The following is an 8202-nucleotide window of genomic DNA, read 5'->3' as shown; positions in this document are numbered from 1 at the left end:
TGTCCTCAATGTCAAAGACTAGAATAGGTAGGTCTTCACGGTCACTTACTGACCCACCTTACAGACTCTATCTCTGGAGGACAATCATACTTGTCCATGCGTGATTGACCATGCTGATGACTCTGTATTTCCCATTTTGTCCTAGGCTACTTGAATATGTATTTTTGGTAGCAAACGTTTTTTTTTTTTTTTGGGGGGGGGGGGATCTTAATGTTACATTAAGATGTGTGATTGACCATCAGTATGTGCTAAATGATTTCCCCACCCCACAAAATTAACTCAAAGGCAACTCTTTCACTTACTTTTGATAAACAGTGAAGTGAAGAGTTAATCTAAAATGTGGCCATAATGATAAACAGTTGTGGACTCTTTGGCCCCTTCTACACTGTCCTCATATCCCAGGATCTGATCCCATGTTATCTGCATTAAACTGGATTATATTAGTCTATACTCTGGGATAATCAGGGATCAGATCCTGGAATATAGGGCAGTGTAGAAGGGGACCTTGATGTGGATGATGATGATGATGATGATGATAGTAATAGTAATAATATACTTATCTGCTTCTCTTCATGATTCAAGTCATCTTTTCAGAGTGAGAAGTAGCATCTTAGTAGATTCAACAATTTCTGGAACTCTGGCTGGCTGCTGCTTTGGAGAGACAAAATTCTCCCCTATCCTGATTGGAGCTTTCAGATGCTGAGCAGAATTCGTGGGAAGGTAGTTTTGGGCAGGGCCTTTTGAATTGTTTGGCATAGGGCTGTTTGCCTCCCCAAACTACATTTCCCAGGATTCTGTACTTTCTCAGTTTCTTTCCCAGTGAACTCTGATTTCTCCTTGCTTCCCGCTTCTAATGGCAAGAGGCCATTAATTTCAAGAGGAAAGGCAGCCTTTTTGGCTTTGCTTTGCTTGCTTGCATGAAAATAAAATTAACTTTGGGAGACTTCCAAGATTGACAAAATACAAACAAAAAAGAATTGGGTAAGTTTTGATTCTTAATTTTTTGACCCACGCATCAGATATCGCATTGTAAGTACACATTTAATGAATTTGATATGACTTACAATGATTAATTAAAAAAATTGCACAGCCCCACTAGTCACCGATTAAAGGAAACAAAAATATAATTGGGTTGCTGTGAGTTTTCTGAGTTGTATGGCCATGTTTCAGAAGCATCTCTCCTTACATTTCACCTGCATTGATGGCAGGCATCCTCAGAGGTTGTGAGGTCTGACCTCACAACAACCCAGTGATTGTAGCCATGAAAACCTTCAACAACACAAAAATGTAATTCTGATTAAGACTGACAAAATCAACTGCCCTGTTTCTTTCACCAGTACTATGGAAATGATTGTGGATGAATCTTTACTGAATGCCTATAATTTCATTCTTGCAAATAAATGTGTACTGCTTAGAAAGGAGACCTGATATGAGTATGTGAAAGTTGTTTAGCATGATGAACTAGTTCTGTAAGGAAGCCTTTTTTTCAGTCTTCCAATATCCTTCATTAATTTGCTGTGTTTCCCATTGAACATCACTGTCAGCTGAACTTTTCTGTCTTCATGGCAATAGAATTTGCCTGACTTGAATGATATGTATCAGTCTTTGTGTTTGAAAATAGTCAATAAAGAGCTTCTGTGACTCGTTTGTGCCATATTATTTCAATATATTTCCAAATTTGGGTCCCTGCTTTCCTCTCACATTCTTCCCAGCTTCAAAGCAGTTTAGACAGTTTGTAACTCACCATCTGTTTAACATTTGAAGATATGGGGACCTGTGCTTGGGAAACTGCAGGGAACCGCTGCCAACAGATGGAGATGTTGTCATTTTTAGCCGGAAAACATCTGTCCTTCCTGTCTTCCCTGCCAACCACTCTGTCTCCAAAGAGTAGGAAAGGAAACACATCACACAGTGACAGCTTTCACTTTTCAAAGGTATCTGTATGGTTAATAATCATAAAACAGAGACAGAAGACCAATTTGCAGTGAGACATTTGGGAAGTAGAAGAGCACTGAGAAGAAACTAGAAATATCGGTTTTAAACAACAATAATACAGCCAAGTAGCATATCCTACAATAAATTCCATCAGATGCTAACAGCTATGTTGGATCTTTGAGATGGTGTGGATACTTTATAATCCCAATTTCCTGATTATTGAAAAACACCCATATCTCACATATTGCTGAAATGCTAGAACCACTTATATGTGTATTTGACACCAGGTATGTTTCTCAAGAGAGAGCCAGCATGATATTGTGGTTAGCATGATGGGCTAAGGCCTAGTCAATGTTAAAGTTGCAAATTTTCATCTGCATTTTATCAGTGGATTTTAACTTGTATTTTAACTTTGTGTATCTTATTGTATATCTTTCAATAGTGATTTATCTCTTGTTTTAATGATGTTGTGTCCCACCTCGAGCCGCAGGGAGAGAAGGGTATTATTATTATTTCTACATAACAAGATAAAGAAGACACCCTTTCAGTTGCTCCAGGGAGTCCACTTACCACATAACTGAATTTGCAGAAGTGCTGCATCCAGCCATTAATATAGGTCAAGAGGAAACAGGGTTTACTCCAGGGCTTCTTGGAAACTCCATAGTGATCCCAGAGTTTCATAGGTGTGGACAGCTGGATTGGGCTGTATCTGGTCTGGCCACTCTTGAAATCTCCAATAGCCACACCACCACATTGCTGGCAAGAAATAGCTCCTAGCCAGAGGCTTTCTGGTAATGTTATGTTTGCTTTTGTCACACCAGGTTGCACATAAATGTGTCCAGAAATGCCATGTCATCAGCAAGCCATCAATGCAATGGCAGAGGCTCCAATTCACCCTTTGATGGACTGGTTATGTGAAAACCACAGGGACACCAGTGATGCTGACGGACTTCATCGGGAAAGCTTTGGGAAACTTTAATCAAGATTACTTACGTAAGTGTAAACATATTCCAAGGCTCTAGGGATTAGGGTTCAAATTCCCAGCCACCCATGGACATCCAAATGAGTAAGTCTGGACAAGTCACATTCTCTCAGTCTCAAAGGAAGGGCATCCTAAACCATCCAAACAAAATTTGACAAAACCAACCTATCATCGAGTCACCTTAGAGTCACCCTAAATTGGAAATTACTTGATGGTACTCAACACTAACACTTCTTAAAATGTATGCTCAGGACACATCCTGATGTGGAATAGATGGATTATTTCCCTGCATAGGGAAGCCAATTGTGACAGACAGACATTTAGTGATTTTCTCTGATGGAAGAAATCTCTCTTAGGCATGGCATTTCATAATGTTAACCATGAACACATTTAAAGGAAAATCATCATTTTCTTCTTGGAGCATTGGAAAGAATGAATGCTCAAAACAGAAATATAGTGACTGTATACTCCAAAAGTATGTCTGACAACACACTAAAAAAAATAGAATTCCCCAACCACACCCAGTTAAAATGGCATATTCTGCTTTAAATAACCAGCTAGAAATTATATCACCTTAAATTTCTGTTCTTCACTTACAAATGTGTCAGGCTTAATGTACTGGGAGTATTTTTATGCCTTTCTTTCAGGCTGGCTTAACCAAGTCTCTGTACTATTTATAAGGCAGAAGGAGTGCGCTGTTATTGTGCACCCTTTTTCACATTTCCTAGCTACATAATGGATTTTTGAAATGAATATTTAAAGTGAAGTTCTCGTTCCTTTAATTTTCCAGATTTTTGGTTTCACTTACAAAATCAAAGTACCTAAGGCTAATCCTGACAGCTTCAGTGTGCTGAATTCAGAATGACTTATAGACATACATATATACTTTGAATCCCCCTTTCCCCAGATGTTTCTTCTTCCTCATTGTTATCGATATCATCATCAGCCTGGCCATATTAACATATTTATATTTCACTCTTATCCAAAGATGTAATTTGACTGGCAGAATGCTTATTAATACTAACCATATAGTAACTTCACATCACAGTGAATAGAATGTAGTGTGCATTATACTTAAAGACACAGATGTGAAAGGTGTGGATTAGCAAAAAAGTGCTGGACTCCAACTGCTATAATCATGTATTGTTGCTGGCTGTAGCTAATGGGAACATCAATCCACCAGCATCTCTCTGGAATGCTCATCATCATATACACAGGTGATATCAAAATCTATAATTTCACACCCCAAATCTTTTCTCAACATATACATGAAATTGATTTATACAGTAATATGCATACTAGTTTTATTAACTTTTCCACACAAAGATTATTTTTAATTCTGGTGGCCATTTTTGTTGTCCTTCTCTTAATCCATCCCGATTTGTACATGTTAAATAATATCCCAATTTGTACATGTTAAATACAGTTAAATGCTTAAAGAGTCATATGGAATATATGAATCCTAAATAAAATACATGTAATAATTACATACACAGAGAGAGATAGGAACACACATATATGAAATTCCATCGCATGATGCCATTAAAATAATTCACACATGGTGACTAACAGCATCATTAAAAACACATTAAGCAATTAAACTATTAAAACCTAGACTTGAGGAATTTAAACAGTAAATCTATTAAAAGCAGGTATAAGTAAACTGTATTAAGGGGAAATCAACACTTTGAATGCTTCCCAAGTTTTTAGGACTGTGTGATTTATAATAATAATAATAATAATAATAATTATTATTATTATTATTATTATTATTATTATTATTATTATTATTATTATTATTAACAACATCGAGGCTGGGTGGCCATCTATCAGAGGTGCTTTTTTGTGCTTTTGGTGCACAAAGATAGAAGGGGGTTGGAGTAAATGGCCCAAGGGGTCTCTTCCAGCCCTCTTTATTATTTTTATTATGATTATTATTAATATTGAGGCTGTATTTGTTCCCATTTTTTTTTTTACTACAAAATCAGGTATGTGCAATGTGGATAGGAATTTGTTTGTAGTTTTTTTAAAAACTATAGTCCGGCCCTCCAACAGTCTGAGGGACTGTGAACTGGTCCCCTGTTTAAAAAGTTTGGGGACCCCTGTTCTAGAAGGTTGAGCAAAGGTGGCATCTTTATCTGGATTGCACATGCAGTGTTATTCCAAATATTACGATTGTGCAATCTGTTGAACTTTCTGAAATTCCAGCTCCATTTAACTTGGTGATTGAGAAAGAATTATATTGCTGTGCAATAGGTTAACTTGAGACATCACTTACTGCTGAGTGTTTGGCCATGTATATTTCCAACATACTATAAACCCAGCTTACCAATAAATTTGTATTATTCAGCTCCTGAAAATTATCTTGTCTGGATCTGTTTTTCTTATACAATGAGCATAAATTACTATGCCTTGCGAAATTAAAGTTTCTTCTTTTAAATTAACATCATGAGATTGGCTGGATTCCTTCTCTGAAAAAAATAAGAAGAATGAGTCTGCAAATATATGCCTATTTACTCTCTGCAATATTCAGAGGAGCTGACATGTCAATAGAAATGCAAGGCTTAAGATGCAGTTTTATAATACTTTCTAACTCTTTGCAAAGCCATAAATGCTACATGTGGGGTCTAACGCTGTTATTCTGACCCTTGGTTTGCCAGTCACTATGGACTGTCCTTTTTTCTGTGCAAAAAAAAAAAAAAAAACTATTCAGAATGAGAGGATTTTGCTGATTATGACACATATATATCCTAGTCTCAGGTATGTAGGAATCTGTCTTTTGTGTACGCAATATATTATTTCTAATTATAATCCCTTTTTAGGAAAACAGGCACAAACAAGCATAACAAAATTGTTATCATATGACAGAGAATAGAGTCAAGTTGTCAACTTTGTGTGTGTCTGCCTTTGATCAAATCCAATGTTTTGCAGAGAGAGAGAGAGAAAAGAAAACACCAGAAAATATCATCACACTTGCCTGAGCAAGTCGAAAACAGGAATTTGGTGATTAGATTTTTCTTGTCTTTATTAGTCTGAGTTTATTGTTTGGGTCTATTTACCGAGATGCAATAATACACTTCACTATGGGTCATATCCCAAAGTCTTAACACAAACAAAGGCTTGTATTGATTTCATGTTGAATAAACAAAGCTAAAGTATGGGATTCTTTATCAAAAAAATTGAACTGTGAGAGCTGTTAAATGTTCAGAACTTTTCAAAACATTGTTCACTGCTATGGTCAAATAGTTGCCAATCCCTTCTATGAAACGTTTGTAGTGCCTGGAACTGTTTTTGCCTTGAAAATAGGTGAATAATGGGTGCCAAGAAAGAATTATATAAAATAATGTGTGATGTGAAGACCATAATACAGAAGCTGAAGGTCATCTATTGAAGCTGAATGAAAGAAGATTCAGGGCAGATAAAGGTACTTTGTTTTAATAAAATGCATATTAAAACTTACTGCCGTGATACATAGTGATAGCTATCACCTTGAAGAGCTTTAGAAAGTGATTAGATAAATTAATGGACATGGTTGCTAGTCAGAATGTATATACACCACCTTCACTGTCAACTGTATGTCAATTGCTGGAGCTGACATGAAAGGTGCAATTGCCTGATGTCCATCTGGTGGGCTTTCTAAAAGCAACAGTCTGGTTGCTGTCTGAAGAAAATGCTGGACTAGATGGCAATTGACATGATTCAACATTGCTCCTCCTATTGCCATATGTGATACACGCATCATGATGTGTTTGTGTATCCCTTCAAGTCAACTTTTAAGTTATACTGACCCTACGAATTTCACAGGGTTTTCATAGGCAAGGAATATTCAAAGGTGGTTTGCCAGGTCCTTTCTCTGAAATTTAACACTTGGTATTCATTGGTAAACTTCCATTCAAATTTTAGCTTTTGAGATCAGAACACCTCTGGTGCCTTCGGGTATTTAGAGCTGTAGCATGCATTTATTGTATATTTATATTTCATCTTCACTCCCATGAGCTCAAGGTGACATAAATCACTTTCCTTTTTTCACACCATCTTTTCATCTTTAAAATAGTCATTGGGGATGTGCAAAAATATTGTTACTCCTCGTAAGTCATATCAAATTTGTTAAATTCATGCATACAAATCGATATTAGAAACATGAACGAAAGGGGGGATTGGAGAATTGAAACACCAATCATTTTCATCAAAATTCTGTAACATTTGGATGACTCACAAAGTCAGTTTTATTTTCAGTGTAAGCATTAAGCAACTTTGGCCAAAAGTCCATTGCTAGTGTTTAAATTAAGATCCTTTTGCCAGTAGTCAAAAGGAAGGACAGCTGGGTGCAGGACTAGCAGAGTTGGGTGGGAGACAGAGAACCCAGCATTCTGGAAATGTAGTTTGGAAAGGCAAGGCCCCTTTTGGCAGAGAATTCAAAAGGCCCTGCCCTAAACAACATTTCTCAGAATGCAGTGTTCAGCATCAGAAAGCTCCAATGAGGGCTGCAGCAGCCAGCCATTTAGAGTGAGCTTAATAATAAAAAAAATAAAATTATTTAATCTGCAACGAGGACTAAAGTAATTAATAGTATAAATCTGTGCTAAGTTGAAGTTATGTGGTTAATTGTAAGTCATATAGACAGACAGACACTCAAGGGCAGGGGTCCTCAAACTTTTTAAGCAGAGGGCCAGTCCACAATCCTTCAGACTGTTGAGGGGCCAAATTATCATTTGGGAAAAAAATGAACAAATTCTTATGCACACTACACATGTCTTATTTGTAGTGCAAAAACAATAACAATGAAAAGCAATACAATGTTTAAAAATAAAAACAATTTTAAGCAACATAAACCTATCAGGATTTCAATGGGAAGTGTGGGCCTGCTTCTGGCCAATGAGATAGTCAAGTTAATTAGGATTGTTGTTGTGTGCCTTCAAGCCATTTCAGACTTTGAGTGAGCTTAAGTCTAAAACTGAGGGTGGCGGCCAGGTAAATGACCTTGGAGAGGCGCATCCGGCCCATGGACCTTACTTTGGAGACCCCTCCCTGCTCAAGGGGATTCATATTGTGGCTTTTTGGGATGGATAAATGTTTTGTCTAAACTTTTAAAAATCCCCAAAAATCCATAGATGTGTGAATCTCTCTAAAACTTCTGGGAATTGATGCCTTGGTTATCTTGTGCACTGTGTATAAAATTCAAGATAGGTCTTGTTGGTTTTTTAAAGAATATTATTTATAAACATTCAAAAATCCCCCAAAAATAATTGCTGTGTGCAAGGTTCTGAAATTTGGTCAGCTGACAG

This window comes from Anolis carolinensis, chromosome 4 (genome assembly GCF_035594765.1).
Source record: "Anolis carolinensis isolate JA03-04 chromosome 4, rAnoCar3.1.pri, whole genome shotgun sequence".
Classification (NCBI taxonomy): Eukaryota; Metazoa; Chordata; class Lepidosauria; order Squamata; family Dactyloidae; genus Anolis; species Anolis carolinensis.
The sequence above is the reverse complement of the archived record's forward strand: the minus strand, read 5'-3'. Positions refer to the sequence as shown.